The 17,121-nt window shown below is 46.5% G+C and overlaps 1 protein-coding gene across 12 annotated transcripts in view; it reads left to right on the forward strand.

The window, feature by feature from the left end:
• The first annotated feature begins 1,037 nt into the window (after positions 1-1,037).
• LOC100123078 (octopamine receptor beta-2R) overlaps positions 1,038-17,121 on the forward strand; it is a 176,998-nt gene continuing 160,914 nt past the window's right edge. For 4 of the 12 annotated variants that reach the window (XM_032600553.1, XM_032600554.1, XM_031931267.2 and 1 more), the window contains exon 1: positions 1,040-1,576. The gene's annotated coding sequence lies outside the window, so the exon portion shown is untranslated. Of the gene's footprint in view, positions 1,577-17,121 lie in introns of all 12 variants that reach the window. The other 8 variants (XM_016985657.3, XM_032600557.1, XM_031931279.2 and 5 more) reach the window with 4 other exon arrangements.

The following is a 17,121-nucleotide window of genomic DNA, read 5'->3' on the forward strand; positions in this document are numbered from 1 at the left end:
ATATATATAGTATGAGCAAAAGTAATTCGGAGTCGTCAATACACCCGCGGCGACTCGAACAAAGGATATTTGCATTTTTCATTTCGCGAATGGAAAGGGTGTGTATACGTGTGCAGGAAACAAAGGCAAAAAATCCGATCCGCATTATTATTCGCGCATGTCTCACGCGTCTCTCTCTCCACCCGAAAGGACGGCTTCGACGTTATTGCAAAAATGATACGCGAGAGCGAAAGCCGGATTGAAAATTTGCGATAAATATATCATTTTCTCGTAGAGCGAAAAAGATCGCGTTGAACAATTCAGAAAAGCTCGGAGGGATAAAAATCTACAAAAGAGACGCCGCGCGTCGCAAGGACATTAGATTGAATGAGAAATAGATAGAGGGTGGTCCGAAGGGTGGGAATAGGAAGATGCGACTGCATATCTATATGCGCAAAGAGAAGAAAAGGTTATAAGACCAATGATAATGTAGGCGAGCAAGAGATAAAGCGAGAGTATTAATGCGAGTGAGAGAGAAAGAGAGAGAGAGAGAGAGAGAGAGAGAGAGAGAGAGAGAGAGAGAGAGGAAGCTATATGTAAAATGCCGAAAAAGTAAAAGAAGAAGAAGAAAACGGGAGAGCGAGAGAGAGAGAGAAGAAGCAGGTGTGTATAGTACACACACACGTAGAGTTATATAGGTACCCACCCATCTAAAGCGTAACATCGCGCCGCCGCTGCTGCTGCTGCTGCTGCAAGTGGGAGGGTGGCACAGAGAGCGCAGGAGGAGGAGGAGAAGCTAGCTAGCGACCTGCCCTCCCCACCCCATCGAGGTTTACCTCGCCGCCGGCCGGGTCTTTCTGTGTGCGACGAGGACAGGCCCATCGATCCGCCGCGGGTAGCGTCGAGAGAGAGACAGAGAGAGAGACAGAGAGGGTGGGTGGGAGAGAACTCGAGCGCGCTGAGAGAGAAAGAGAGAGAGAGAGAGAGAGAGAGAGGTCGGGGTGCTGCTACTGGGGTAGTAGTAGGAACGGCCGCTGGGAAAGGGACTTTGGCTCCTCGCTCGGAGGCTGGCGTTAGTATCATCGCGGCTACCAACGCGAACGCAACGCAGCGCCTGCACACACACGTATTATTTCTCTCTCTCTCTCTCTCTCTGTCTCTCGCTCTCTTGTCTCTCGTACACCTCCTCCTCACCCCGAGCCTTTTCCCGCCATGTGCATGCGGACGAAGTTGCAGCCGCTCTGAGCTCGCGTATACGTGCGCGTGTGCGATGATGTAGCCAGTAGTGCGATTCTGTACACGTGTGCCGAGAGGATTTTGTTTGTTTGTTGCTGCTGCATATTACAGCGCTCCCGGACGATGGCCCGTAGCGGCGGCTGATGCGCCGCGAGTTTGGGATTCGGGGGATGATTATGCGCACACGTGCCACTGCTCCGACGATGATCGTCCTGGAAAGTCCTTGAGGGAAAATGACGATCGCGGTGAGACTCAAGTGCCGTCGCGTCTCGGGATGAATGAGTGCGATACTACGGAGGTGTGAGAGAGAAGACGAGATTCGGAGCAAGTGGGACGATACAGGAGAGACGCGAGCACTGAGGTGAGTTTTGTTCTCCTTTGCTTGAATTTCGTTTGCGAATGGACATTATAGGTCTTTCGTCATTATTGTTTTTAATGAGGGGACGACGCGTAATGAGGCCTATTTTAGTGCGACGAGAGAGCGAGAGAGAGCCGCTATTGTGTACAGCCCTGAACTCTTTTATTTGGAAAGCGATTTATTACGCGAAAATACCGCGGTGTATCGGAAAATACTTTGGAAGCGCATTTTTACGAGGGGAGCTTTTAATCGGTGAATTTCAATTATTTGCTGGTGTAAGTTTTGAAATTTTACACAACAAACCTGATAAATTTTTCACGACCCTATGATAGCCTCTGGCTAGCGACGATAGGTGGCGCATAGGCACTTTCCTCTTTCCTTCATCATGTGATTAAATCATACCTTTCTTAAAAAAAAATTTCGAATATCTCATATTTCCAGCAAATTTCTCAGTGAGATCCAGTCGAAAACATACATTTTTCATCGGAATAAATGAACGTTAATTACCAAGCTTAAAGAGTAAATTATCTTTCAGCCGTATAAAAAGAGTTTCGCGAGAATACGCTTCGTATATCATCGTGTTGTATAACCGTAAAGTTTATAATATTCCGGAAAATAAAAATTACTTGAACGAACGTATCACGTTTAAATATCCTGCGAGAGTTATCAAAAACGCTCGTTCGGAGAAAGTTATTAACGCTTAATTTTGAAATTGCGAGTTTTTTTCAAAAATTTTTCTGTGCTCGAATTATAACCAATTCTACGAAACCTGGGCTTTGACTGTAAAAAATACTTTTTTATACACTTTTTCTCACGTTAATTTCGTTTCGCCAACTTTTATTTACAGTTTACTCCGCAGATAAGAAAAGTTCATCCCGAATCAGGGGGAAAAAACCTAGCGCGAGTTTCGCTTAGAAGTTTCGAGAATTAAAATCAGCACGTCGCGGTTTCGAATCATTCGAAAGTGCTTCGGTAATTCCGAGCTTGAACTTTCGAGCGAGTTTTTTGAAAAATTCAATGAAAAGCCGAATACTTCACAATACACTAAACCGCATTATTCCGCAGCGTTCATATTGACAAACAGAATGTAAAAAATTTCTGTCATCTCGCCGGAGCAGCGAACCCTCGACACTAGAGCCCATCATCGATCTTGCTAGCCTGAAAATGATTTTCGCGCTGCCCTTCGATAGCGCACACTCGCAGTAGCAAAAATTTCACGGACCCTTCCATCAGTCCCTCTTTCTCGCTATATAGCACACACAAAGACACTCACACGGCCTACTCCGACGCGGCAGCAGCAGCAACAGCTTTATCGCCCTCTGTTTATACGAGGAGCGAGATACGCTTTATAAACTCGCGACGTTTCCAGTTTGTTTTATGATATTGCGAGCGCACACTGGTTAGCGCGAACTGAAAGTTCGCGACGGCTGCCGACGGCCATATGTGTGCTGCGAGCTGCTGTTGAACTCTGCTCGTCACTTTTATTTGTGCAAAAATTTCGCAAACTGTTTTCGCAGCGCTGTCTTTATTTTCGATATTTCGCGGGCGTGCAAATGCGGTTTTAATCAACTGGTGATCGAGGAGCGATTGTAAAGTTACACCGCGGATTAAAGGTGTATAAATGACTGCCGCGAAGTTCTCGAGGTGTGTGTATATATTCATCCCGTAACTGGGGCAGCGAAGTTCGTTTGAATCTTCCATTTCAGTCTCTTTATCTCCGGCTAACTGTTGATCGATACCGACGATATAATCAGGGGTATATCAGGAGTTGGGTAATTCGCGGTGCGGAATTATTTCCACTGACCCAGTTGGCCTATCTACGCAATCTCGGTTGAATCAACGCTCGAAAAGTCTAAATACCATCCTAATTTTTCCATGTCCGACAGAATAACGACGACAGCGATTATAATCCCACTCATCCTTGATTCTTCTCCCTTTCTCTTTTTGCAACATAACTGCCCAGCGTTATTATTAAGCGCGATTAAACGTAGACGTACACATGCCAGCGCGTTCTTTTTCCTCCTTCTTGCTTGTTCTACAGCGTCGGCGGCGTCTCTCCTCTTTTCTCTCTCTCTCTCTCTCTCTCTCTCTCTCTCTCTCTCTCTCTCTCTCTCGTCGCTATTTATAGCCTTTTTAAAGTGAAAATACTGGGTTATTGGAAAAATTTCTCTTTACTTCGCCGGCGGCCGCGCCGATTAAAAGAGAAATGAAACTTTAGCCGTTGGCAATAAAATCTATATTTGCCGTGTATAGCTTCTTCTCTTCTTTTCTCCTTCGAGGTGAAATCTTCGAGTAGCCGCTGCTGTGTTTCCATTTCACCCGCATCATCCTCCCGCGATTCATCGTTTCACTGTTGTCCTCCGCCTCGAAGTTTCCAGGCTCGAGTCGTTGGGAAGAATGTTTTCAGAATTTTAATAACGCGCTTTTCGCATAAACATTATCTTACGCTGCGGAAACTCGCGAGGCTATTCACGACGCGGCTACGGAGTCTTCCCTCAAAGTTATCCTTTGGGAAAACTTTGAGCCTCCAGTGTAGCCTCTTGTGTCAAGTTCGGAGAATTTATTAAAAAAGTCGTTTGAAAGCGACGCATCGGCGATAAAATTAATATCCACGGAATTAAACGAAGCGAGCTTCCAAATCCGAAAAAAAGCTCGCCCACGAGTTTATGATCCACAGCGCAGAGAGTTCCGCTCCGTGGGGTCGTGATCGAGGCATCGGTCGCGTGCGCGGCGAGGGATGGGGTCGGTGGTTATCCGAAATTCGGCTTTCCCATTAGAGATAACCGCGTCTGGCGGCTCTTTCGAATCGTTCTGTCAATTATAGCGGAGTCCATTCCATCTGGCTCGCGATATCAGCTACGGCGTTTCTTTTCCACTCGTTCCATCTGTCAAGAGCTTCTATTCCGTTCGAGGAAATGGAAAGCTGACTGGATTACCCTATGCGTGTGTGTTAGCCAAATTTCCATCGCGTAAAAGAGTTGTGCGAAATTGATTTAAAAAGAAAACACACGCGCGATTCTCTCAGTCCTCAGATTAATTATTCATCGCGTCATTACGCTGTGTGCGTATTCGCGGGACGACTCGACGAAATTGAGTTTCAGTCCTTTTAAGGTTAGTGCAGAGAAGCGGACAGCAGCTGCGCCGAAGTTACACCCGAGTGCGGTATAAATTTTGCCCCGCCGTTGCGATGTAATTTCGCGCGCTGTCTCTCTCTCTCTCTCTCTCTCTCTCTCTCTCTCTCTCTCTCTCTCTCTCTCTCTCCTCGACACACATACACTGCGCGAGCTTTTATTAAATTGATGAATATGCAATCGCGGGAAAGAGCGATTTTTCACACCGAGTTAAAATTGCACTTATGCACACACGGGTAAAATTCAATCGAGAAAACACACAGACACACACGAGTCGCGTGAGCTTCGGAGAGAAAGAAAGAGAGAACGATACAAAAGTTAAAAACAAGCCTATCTCTTTGAAAAGCAACGTATACGCCTCCCACGCACACATACACACAGTGGTCGTCGGCGGCTACTCATCCAACCGGAGTGCATATATAGGTAGACGGCACAGATAGCATCGTTGGCCGGGGGCGACGCGCACTTTCCCATCCGCATATCGGTCAGTCCTGCACAGAGACCGAGAGTCAAAAGCTGGGAAATATAAAGGCCTGTGTGCAACCTACATACCCACACCGACACACAGACACACGTGTGGTAGGCTCCTCTCCTTTGGCGCTCTCCCGGGAGGCCATTATTCAATTCGCAACTGCTTAAGTAATTCAGTATACACTATATATATATATAGCCGCGCGAGGCTGCAGTCGACGGCGTAAACTCTCTCAGTGATGAAGGTCCGAGTACAGGCAGACGCTGCGTGTGGCACTACTAGCAGTCGTTCGATGCGCTGCTGCTGCCCTGCGGGAGTATAAACGGTCGATTAGGATTATTCGCCGTGTGTAGAAATACACTTGCTTCGTTTCTAGGGGGCGACGTCGTAATTGAGAAGAAAGAGCGAGGCGAAGAGATTATGAGGAATGAAGAGAAATGCGATATAGGGAAGGGGCTTGTATCGACTTATTTCTCTCGTGGGATGCCGAGAGCCTATGCGGTGCGTCGAGGAATGGAAAAAGAGGCGGTTGAGTTGCGAATGAAAAAAATAGCAATAATACAGTTCGAATCTCGTGCAAAAGCAATCGTATATGGAACGACGGGGAGAAGAATAGAAAGGATAAAGAGTCGATATGGATGAAGCTTGATGGGTAGTTTTGCTGCTGAGGAAGAGAGAAGAGGGAAAAAACGCAGGAATGCGCTCGCGATAAGAAGAGGAGAGTGAGATGCGGAGAGATTGATTAGAGATTCTATATTGGTGCCACGGTCAGTTGAGACCATATATAACTCGACTCTCGCTGTATGGAGCTGCGGTTATATATATATATCGCGCGGGAATGCGAAGTTTATTAATTAAGCCGCTTTTAATGAAACTTTTAAAACGGATGTGCGCATCGAGCGCGCGTCTTCGCATCGAAAACGGATTTCCATTTGCAAACGATATCTTCCGCAGTTCGATGTATTGTGTATAAGTATAGCTTCTTGTATCCTGGTTTGTTGAAAATAAATTTCTCAAAACTCTACGTAAACGAGGCTCTCTCGTTCCGTAACCAAAAGACACACATACACAGTATAGTAGCAGCCCAGCGCGAGAGGTCGTCTCTCTCCGGGCGTTCGCTTCTGGTGGAGAGGACACAATGCAGAGAGAGAGAGAGAGAGAGGGCTTCGTTCATTCGGCTGCGCAGCGTTTAGGTATGTATCGCTTGCTCTCTCTCTCGATCGTTGCGCGCCTCGCTGAATCAGGTCAATCGAGACGATGGCGGAGCAGCCCTGGAGGGCGGCGAGCGAAAGAGAGATGGATGTTTCAACTGCGGTCACAAAGAGCCTGGGCTGCTGTATTATGTAGACTGGATATCGAAAAATGTTTATAACGCGCGAATTAATCGCGTATAGTAAGTCCAATTTGTTTATTCATCGTACGTGGAACTCGCGGATCGAGCGTCGAGCAAATATTTTCACCTACGAATCGAGCGCTGATAAATATTGATGGACGAGTTTGCCATGGAAAATCGAAAAACGCTCGTACGCGCGTGTGGAACGCGTTGTACACGGTTTGTTCAGCGAATTTGTAATTCCATCTGCGTACGCGAGTAGGTATCTTTGCTGTGTATACACATTTCGAGTAGATGTCAATATTAAGCAAAAATAAACGAGCAAAATCCTCCGCTTTCGAATATCCCGCGCATCTCTTACACCCTGGGAAATAAGTTTGGAACTGCTGCCGCGGCTAAATTTTTCACGCAAAATTTCGCGGAAATTGAAATCCGCCTCGATTTACACATGCAAATCGTGTAATCCGTGCGCGGCAGTCCGAAAGAGAGCGACGGAGATTCCGCCTCTGTATGTGTGTGTGTATTATTCACGTATCGTCCGAAGAGGATGTCAAGTGGCTTCGGAGGCTCGAAAGAGAGAAAAAAATACGCGGAGAAAGAGGGAATGATTCAACGAACGTCTCGTTATGTAACGGAAAGACCAGACGAAGCTCCGAGAGCGCATATTAGATGTAGGCCAAGTAGATTCCGTCGTCGCTTGAGAAAAATTGAAATCCTCTCGCGCATTCACGAGCCATAACTCGCTGTGCTCGCCCGTGTAATCATTGCGCTGGTGTACTTATACCTGTAACTGTGTGTATGAGAAGGGCGAGTTTTTCGAAACGAAAAGGAGTAAAGTAATCGCGAAAAAAATATAACCAAGCTTACACGCAGGAAGAAAATAAAAACAACGTTTCCTGACGCACGCGCTCGAGGCGTAGGGAGAAAAAAAACTAGATTTACGAAGATTGAAAGTTTTGTTTATTCCCGCCCCGCAGCTATATACTGCGTTTTTTCCGACACAAACACACACACACACGCACGCACGCACGCACACACACAGCCCTACTGTATATGCAGAAGCTCGGGATGTAGGTCAGAATAATTCTATTTTATGATTAGAAAGGAATAAACGTCGCGCCGGGGAAAAGGGAAATCGACGGGACACAAAGGGGATAGAATCGAACGAAGAGGCATAAAAGCGAGAGAGAGAGAGAGTGAAGGAGAGGAGAAAATAGTAGTCCGTATCACTTGGTCGGTAAGTAAGATGCATAGATTGGGTTTATACTCGCTCGGTGTCGTTTTCATCCTCCCTCCGGTGCTCTGCTTCTTCTTCTTCTCTTCTGCTCTCTTCTCGTCGTTCCTTTTTCTTTTTTGCTCGGCAGCTCCCTGATGAGAAATTTTTATCGCACGAGCGCGCGCAACAAATGCTGCCGGTGAGGCTTCATTTTGCTCTGCCCCTCTCGCACGTGTTGCTCCCTTTCTCTCTTCCTTCATAACGCCGAATTTGCATCTCGTATTATCTTGGCTGCAGATGAAACCGTAATTTTCCTCCTCGTGTTCCTCTTTTCTTTCGCCCTCGAGTGGCTGATTTTTGGATTGTCGCTGAGAATTACTCATGTACCCATGACCTTATAACGAAAAAAGTCCACAGCGATCCGCAGAACAGGTGAAATCCCAAAACACGCGTACTCTTTTCTTCTCGAGGCCGTTAATTCTAATAAGTCGCTTTGGTTGACGCCGCGGCGATGCAGCTCGCCGGGACAAGACGCGTGTTTGAATTACGCCGTTTCCCAAGGGGCGAGTATCTTTTGTACCGCGCGTTATATTGCGTCGCAAGCTCGCAGAAAGTGGGTTATAAATAATCGAAGCCTTTGTTTCTTTCCTTTCCGTTAATCTGAGTCTCGCGACCTTGTGCGCGATTATTTTTTCATCATATCCGCGATAATACAACGGCAGACTTGGATTATAACTCGTCTGGAAAAAACTAGAACCATCAAGTTCACTTCAATTCGAGAAGCTATGCCGAGCAGTTTGGTTTGTTCGGCTAAGTTCGATTTGCTGGAGGCGTGTTTTAGTTTAAATATGTGGGATATCGCGGAGCTCTCCCTCTCCAAGCTCGCGCCGATAATAAATTTCTCAAAATCTCAAGTTTAACAGTTTCCGGAGAGCCGGAACGTAAATTACGAACTTGCGCTGAACTTTTGCGATGTGATTATTATACATCGGCGGCGGCGGTGGCCGGAAATTTTAATTAATTCCCGCGATGATGTATGTGGGTATTTGTACTTAAGTAAATTTCGTTTCATTTGGAAAAGTGTGCTCCCGTATAACCGGACGAAATATTTGATTCATCGAGTAAAGTATATACGTCTCTTCATTAAACTTACGCTGATATTCTATCTCTCTTCCTCTCTTTCCCATAAAAGCGCAAAACAACCTCGATAATCTTTAGAAACTTAGTTGCATAAACAGCAACTATAAAGTAAAGCCCCGGTGCACCGCAGCAACATGCGTAACTTCGAAATATAAACTCGAGTCACTTAATATGCATGCAGAAGCAGAAAGATCCTCTAAACTAAACTTTCTCGCCGTTTTCTCGAATCTTTTGGCCCTTAAAAAAACAAAGAAAAAGAATCAGCGAGGAAATAAATTCTTGCCTTTATTAGCGCAGGCCGCGCGGAGAGAAATATTCCTAAAAGCACTGGCGCCGCGAAAGTCACTTTATTAATCCACGGGAAAAGCCGCGCGCCGTCCTCGTGGGCATCAATCAGCCAGTGTATATCCCTCTCCGTACATGCCATTGTGTATACGAATTTATATTCCTCGCGGCCCTTCGTCAAGCGAACTTCAGCGAGCTTTTTTTCCTTCGCGTTTTTCATCCGCGCCGGAGATAAAAGAGTCTGCGAGCTTTCGCAATATGCAGAAATGACGCTCGACTCGCCGTCTATAGGTGGAAGAGTATCGGTTCAGATTCTTCTTTTTTTAAATTTCTACTTTTTCTCGATTTTGCCGGGGAAGGGCAAAGTTTTTGATTGGGTATCGCATTTTGCTTTTTGAGCCGGTGACGTTTTTATTACTCCTCGAACGCTCGCGAGCTTGGCTCGAAAGTAGGTCGACGTCTGTAAGCCATAGAGAGGCTTCCTATATCCAGTGGTTTATATTTTTAACGCCTTCGGAAAATTTTCAATAAACAACAATATTTCCACTATACTCCCTCCGCACAAAGCCAGTGTAAGTGCTCTTAAGACGGCAAGCTTCAAAGGTCAATTCGTCGAAAACTCAACAAAAAAAAAAACGAAGTATAAGGTACAAAAAGAGAATATCCGAGTAATTCCATCGACACTTTCAGAGCTCGTGGAGAGTCTAGTCGTTGCAGCAGCAGCAGCAGCGAGAATACCGCCTCCGCAGTTGCACTACTTTCTGCCTCGCGTGCCACCTGCTTCCGTGTGTGCGAGTCCGTGTAGCAGTACCTAGTTCTTTTGTTCCCCGGGCCGACGTCGACGGAGCGGAAAGAAAATGACAATTTGTCGCGGCGCTACCGAGGCCTTTATACCTTCGCGAATTTCCCCTCTTGTATTTTTTTTTCTTTTTTTTCGTTGTAAATGCCGACGGAGAGATCGGCGAATGATTCAGGGGAGGAGTGCGGGGGTGATACATGTTTTATATTGGCAAAGGAAACTAATTTTGCAGATTAGCATCGACACGAATTCTCCTCTTTGATCTTTCGCGTTCTGCGCGGGGCAATTTTTCATCGGGACGCAATTTGACAGCGCTTTTTCCGGCCGGTTTTGTGTAATAAAATTCATTACTTCTCTTTATACAAAAGCCATGTGCGCGGGGAAAAAGGCGAAACGTAATTTGTCGCTGTTACGCGAGCGCAGAAACTTTTTTTTATAAAAAACATACAATAAAATTCGTAGTTTTATGAAAAACCGTAATTCTGCATACCAAAGTCCTCGTCCGTCGCAGCTAGACTACTTATGAGCTTATAAAGCTTTTAAATCCAGTCCGCAAACAATAACTCTGCGCCTCTCTCTTCTAAACAAAGACGGATCCGCCTTCCGAACTTGCCTCTTCAGTCTTCTAAACAACGGCTTCGCGCCAAAAAAAAACCTCAAACTTTCCTCGAGCAAAAAAACATCAATCCTGCCCAGAGCGAACCTATCCCCGAAAAGTAGACTGCACGCGAGAAAATGGAATCTAGGACTCGGGCAATCAAGATCCAAGGTGACGACAGAGACAGAAAGATATTGCATAGGCGTAGGCCGTCGCCCACAAAGCGTCGTCGCGTTGACGTCTCGTCTCCCGCGCGGTAGACCGGCTAACAATGAAATATACATACATAAGAAAAGGGCCTCCGTCGTCGTCGACAAAAAGCCCGCCCTCGTACTTTTCACTTGGCCGCGCGCCGCGCATTACTCAGCCCCCGGCGGCTGTCGTTAACTCGTTACATCCAAACGTCACATCCTTTGCATGCGTATACCTGTATACCAGGTGTCTTTTCATTTGCCGCACGTTTTTCTTCCTCTTCCTTTGCTCTCGGACCTCCGGAAGTACGGGGGACAGGAATGAGGAGACGAAGAGTCGCCTCGTATTTTCCTCCGGCGGTAGCTCTCTAATGGCAAAAGAGAGAGAGGGACGAAGAGGTAAAATAAAAAGCAAGAGCGACGCGCGTGTGTCGACGGCAAGTTTTTGTCAAAGAGGCGCGCGCTTTTTCCTTCCTCCGCCGCGCTTGTTTCCGGCTTGTTTATTTATAAGTGCCGCCGCGGCTTTGTCCGAGAGAAGCTCGCGACTTTGACGTGTTCGCGCAGAGAGCGATCTGCTCTTCCGGATTTCTGTATTCTTCATGCGCGGCTTTTCGCGGACCTCGTGCGTTTCGAGATTAAGTGCCTTGCGACCTATAAACGCCGTTGTTATAAGCGGTTTACAGACTCGCTTACCCTAAATATTATTGCCCGTGTATTAATTGCATAATTCACTCATGCTATTGCACCACGAGCAAAACAACAACGTTCATGCACTGCAATAACACAGCACCTCGACTATAACGTAAGCATCAGCATCTCTCCGAAAAAACTTCAATTCGCCAGCCGGCAATTATAAGCTCCGACGAATTTGACCCTCCGCTTAATCCAACCTATCCCTCAAGCTTCCTCCTCCACCTTCTCCCAAAAAAGGAAGAAGTCTCTCAAAATAAAAGTAAAGAAGCCGCGAGTTTTTCCGAGAGAGCACAACTCGCGCGCGTAATTACATCTTTTTCTCGTTAAACGAGCGCCGCCTCTCCTTGCTATTTACATATATTTCAGCGCCTAAGTTCCGTCATCCCTCTCTCTCTCTCTCTCTCTCTCTCTCTCGTCGACTAAATTACTTTACTCAAGCTCCGGGGCGTCGGTGAAAATTACGTCCGCCCACACCTATATAGGTATATATACTCGGAAAATAAGTTAATCTTCTTTCGCTCGTTCGTGTGTGTGTATGCGTACGTGAGAGTCTAAAGCAGTCGTTTGGCAGACCGCTGCGAAATTATCGAAAATTTAAGTTATAATGCGCCCGACGTTTACGAGTCCGCAGCGCTTTTATTTCGTATAACACGCGCGTATCGCTCGCCTGGAAAATCTTCGGTCCGCACAGGCTGAATCAGCTGATTAACGAATGCGCGTGTGTGAGAGAAAGTAGTTATTAGTGCGGATTTCGACACAGTTTTCACATTTGCATAATGCCGTAATCGCCGAAAGCTGCGCTCGGCGGCCCCTATACTCTGTTTTTACTTTTCGAGTTTAACCCACATAAGCGCGCCCCAGCGGAGAGTTCGAAGGACGCGAGTTCGCGTGTTATAAGTCGCGGAATTTTTAGAAGATTGAAAATATTCCACACGTTCTCATACACATACACACTCTCGTCCAGGGCTTACTTAAAGACCTCAGGCTGTACACGATATCCATTATACATACACATACACGGCGCAGCATTGGCATAAAAACGCGAAATGTCAAGTTCACGGTATGCACACTAGCGTCAGATCGAATCTTCACGTGCTCGCGAGGAATGCGATTAATCTCGTGCATATTCCGCTGAAAAATCCCGAGCACTTTGAATTTCCCGCCTCGACTCTATCCCTCCTCCCACGCAGTCGCTCTCCTAATCCATCATCGTAGCTATACGCCGCGAGTAAACACGCGGTACACGTATAGATATAGGTATAGAGGTCTGGAGTAGAGTATTATAACGGCTCTTCTCGATCGGACGCGGGGCACGAGGAGTCGAGAGGTCGATTAGAGTCCTGTTCGCGGATTGCTATGTGTACGACGAGGATTTTTCATCGGGTTTCTTTTATTCGATGTTTGATGGAATTCCGAATGAGCTTGCGGATTCCGAGGGATATAGAGCTCTTGGGGTCTGTATAGTGCGTGGGTGCCGATGCGATGCTTGAATACCTCGGAATTTTTTTTCGGCATAATGAGCTTGCGAAAAAAGCTTTCTTGTGTTTTTAGTCGCGGCTGCTATGGAATTTACGAAAGTTTTAAAAATAAACGTTGTACGCGCAAGTGTGGTTATAGGGACGCTTATTAATTCAGATGTGTATATACCGTGGTTTCTCGAAAAATATGCCTTATTATTTAACTCGGAGAATCGATTCATCAACGCGGTTCGTCGCGGAACGTGTTTATTGTTTGCGAGCTGCTTGACAGAAATAATTGAATCGACTTTATTGATTCTGTTCGATGTATATCGTCGGAATGTAATTGCATAAGGCAAAAATATCGTATGCAATGGATGTACCGTTAATCCTGAGATTCGTGTACGATAGTTATCGTATAGAGCGAATGATCGAATATCCCCCTCACCACCCGAGTAACCGCCAACTACTCAGCAACTGCCGAACTTACAAGATGGTACGTTAATTATCCATCGGTATACGTGGCTCACCGAACATTATCGCGTAACACGCTGTTCTAACGTCTTGACCTGCATTAAGCCCTGCATCAATATGGAAGCTGTTGTAAACCTGCGATACCGTCACTAATGACTTCTTCGATACGTATAGACTATTCCTAAGACAAGCTCGTAATTTTATTCGAAAATTTTTGAATTTCGAAAAATTCCATCTAACTTTATCCGCTGCAATTCATATCCGAGCGTACACACTACTTTTATTGAGTATACCCGCCGCGCGACGAGCCCTGCAAGCTCCCACATGTATCCACTTGCATACATATGAACGCGTTACGGGGGGCTTCATAAACGTATTCCCAAAGGTCAAATACGAAGCTTCGTGTCCAGGATAACCTCTCCCTCTCTCTCTCTCTCTCTCTCTCTCTCTCTCTCTCTCTCTCTCTCTCTCTCTCTCTCTCTCTACGCTTATTCAGAATCTTGATTCTGAAGAGTAGAAAATCTCGTCGTAAAAACGAATTTCGCCCAGGGCTTTGTGTACCAGAGATAGAGAGAGGGCTGGGTGGGATATAGAGCGTAATTTGATCCTCGACGAGCTTTGGGAATGTTATTAAATTCAATGGAACTATCAGAGAGTCTGGCGTGCATAAATCAGCTTGTCTTCATTTTACAGCGACCAGAAATTTCTCGCCCTTGCTCTCTCTCTCTCTCTCTCTGTCTCTCTCTCTCTCTCTCTCTCTCTCTCTCTCTCTCTCTCTCTCTCTCTCTGTTGCTCCACTCCTGTCTTCATCATTTTAACGCAATTTTCGCGGCAGCGCAGCTTTCCACGTACCCTTTCATCGCTGAATATCTCTCTCTCTCTCTCTCTCTCTCTCTCTCTCTCTCTCTCTTTAGCGCGCATATGGCCATTTTCGTTGATAAGAAATAAGAGCTGCTACATTATCTTCTTTGCGCTTTTTGCCACCGTTAAGAAACTCGAAAATTTCCAATACCAGCAGAAAAAGCTCCTCCCGCGGATGTTTCGATCTCGAAAAGAAATAGAAGCGCGAAGGAAGTCGCTCTCGCGGCAACACGATTAGGGTAAGAAGGTGAGCCGAGGCTGCGAAGGAGGGCCGACTCGACTCGTGCCAGCGCAGAAGAAATTGCAAGCGAGAGAGCCTAGTTGTGCTCAATGGCTCGTGACAAATCTGCAGCCGCTGTACGAGTGTGCCACGACCAAATTTCTCTCTCTCTCTCTCTCTCTCTCTCTCTCTCTTTTCGTGCGCTACCGCTGCTTTTTCTGAAACTTTCCGCGCATACGTGAGGATTTGACTTTCTGGAATTTCGCTCCGTGCAGTCGACCCTGTTTCGAACTGCGGGGGATGCAACGGAAAGTAAAAATTTCGAATGAGTAAGCCGAAGCTCGCGATGAAGCGCAGCGCGCCTGTATTACGTGGCATAAACGTGGGCGCGAACGATCTCGCACATATTCGTGCGCGTCTGAGCGTGAGGCTCATATAGCTACGAGGGCGCGAAGAGATGCGTTCCTGCTGGTTAATTTCGCCGCGAACATTCGCGCTACGTATACACAGCTATATGCTAAATGTGTGGCGACGCGCCGAGATCGATCCAAATGCAGGCTTTTCGCCCTCTCTCTTCTTTCCCTTTCTCCTCGCGCATCGAGTGAGCTCTATATACACATCCAATCGGCTTCTCGCACGAGTGCCTTCGAACGGCCGAGCTGTATCAAATTCGAGCCCGGACGCACGCACGCACTCGGATAGATAACTGCGTGTGTGTGTGTGTGAGAACTTGCGACGTGTGTACGTGTGAAAGATAGAAGGTCTTCGCCTTTTCGCGATATCGCACGGCAGTTTATGCCCTCTAAGCGACTGTGTACAGTGTAGCGAGGGTTGATGATATGGCTGAGCTGTTTGCGCTTATGGCAATCATTTTTTCCCCCAAAAAACACAACTTTCTAGGCCCGATGCTTCGCTCGGAAATCGCGCAAAGGTGTCCAATCGATCGATTCATCGACTGCTGCGACATACCTGTATATATATTCTGGCGGTCAAGTGTTTCGCGGCGGCCTATACCTAACCTTCAATCCAGAGCTACGTAATTACGTAATAAATTACAGCGTGTGCTCTGTCCGAGCAAATAAAGCTCCTATACAGCGCCTTTCATACTATCTCTCTCGTAATAACAAACTGCCGTCGTCCGCTCTCCTCTCTCTGTCTTCGCCCCTTTATGAAGAGTCGTCCTCTGCATAAAATCGTCCTTGCAAAATTGCGCTCTCTCCCTTCCTTTTTCATTCCCGCGCTGCTCTCGCGTTTAATCCGCCTTTGTATCCTCCACTTATTTCATTCCGCCCTTTAATCCACGGGCATCCTTTAGCATTTTCGCTCAACCGCGACGTCGAGAATCCAGTCTTTTTACCCTTGTGCCAACGGAGAGCCGACGTTTTATCCGACCGCAGGATGTGCATCCTTGCCAGTTTCAATTTTATTCTTTCACTCGAATTCGATTTATTCATTTTTCGCACGCGTTTTAATTTTTTTCATCGCCGCTCCCGGGATCGTACGCAAATAGAAGCTTTTTTTCGATCACCGGCTATTTTGCCCCTCAGAACGACGCCTCATTATCTTTGAAGCGCAACGGACTCGAAAAGTAAGAGAGAAAAAAAGGATGATCGCGCGATAGTTTTTAATGTTGTGTGCACTCTATTATAGAGCCCGTCGATATTGACGCGCTCGGGTTATTTATACGTGACTGCTATAAAGCGACTCTGACAGCCTATGGATATGCTAAAGGGATGATTTTTTTCATTGTTTTCAATGCGCCTTAGCACGTGTCGTCGACTATTTATTTCGAAACCGTCGCTGCATTAAAGCTCATAGGCCACATGCACACAGAGACGATTAGCAGCGATAATTAGCCCCGAGCTTTGCAGCGATGCACGAATTACTTTCAAAGTCACGCGCGGCCGATTGACAGACGCACTGCGCTGCGGTATTATCATTATTATTGCGAATATGGGGTATTTGTGGATCTAATTAACGCTGCGAAATCGACTGCCCCGCGTTTTTGGGTTCGCTGATTATGCGGAATCGGGGAAATTGACGAATAGTGAATTTACTCGAAGTATACGCGTATCAGCAGCTCTTCTTTATTTACACCCGAAATAAGTGAAAGAAACAAGAAAGAGAGAGAGAGAAAAAAGGGAATACCCACAGCAAGGAGATAAAACTTCTTTGTCATCCCTCGTCGATTTTCCTCGGAAGACGAGGACGACGAATCGGACAGTCCCATTTCGGCGGGAAAGTTATTCCATTAGCCCTCCTGCCAAAGAAACAAACGGAAGAGCCGGCGCTGCTAATTCCCTCGGATATATCTAAAATAACGAAAAACCCATCGGATTAATCTCGCGTCTTTTCCATCAGCGATCGCTCCAACCCTTCCGATTTTAATCACCTTCTTTTTGCCCCTCGCGTGTATCCATTTCGTCCTTTTTACCCTTCCTCACTCAACACCCTCGTTTTTTACTTTCGTCTTGTTTCGCTGCTTCTGAAGTTTTCGCGATATCGAGATAGAGAGAGGAGCTTTTATTCGCGGGGATAGTTGCTTTATCTTCCTTTTTCGCGGAGAGAGCCAACCGCGGAAGCTATAATGAGACTTTCTCCCCAGCTCGCAGCGAGTGAGCGGCAAAGGGAGCTTTTGTTTAGGAGGATAATTGACCGGTTTGCCATTAGTTCGAGCG

The sequence above is a fragment of the Nasonia vitripennis genome, chromosome 5 (assembly GCF_009193385.2).
Source record: "Nasonia vitripennis strain AsymCx chromosome 5, Nvit_psr_1.1, whole genome shotgun sequence".
Taxonomy (NCBI): Eukaryota; Metazoa; Arthropoda; class Insecta; order Hymenoptera; family Pteromalidae; genus Nasonia; species Nasonia vitripennis.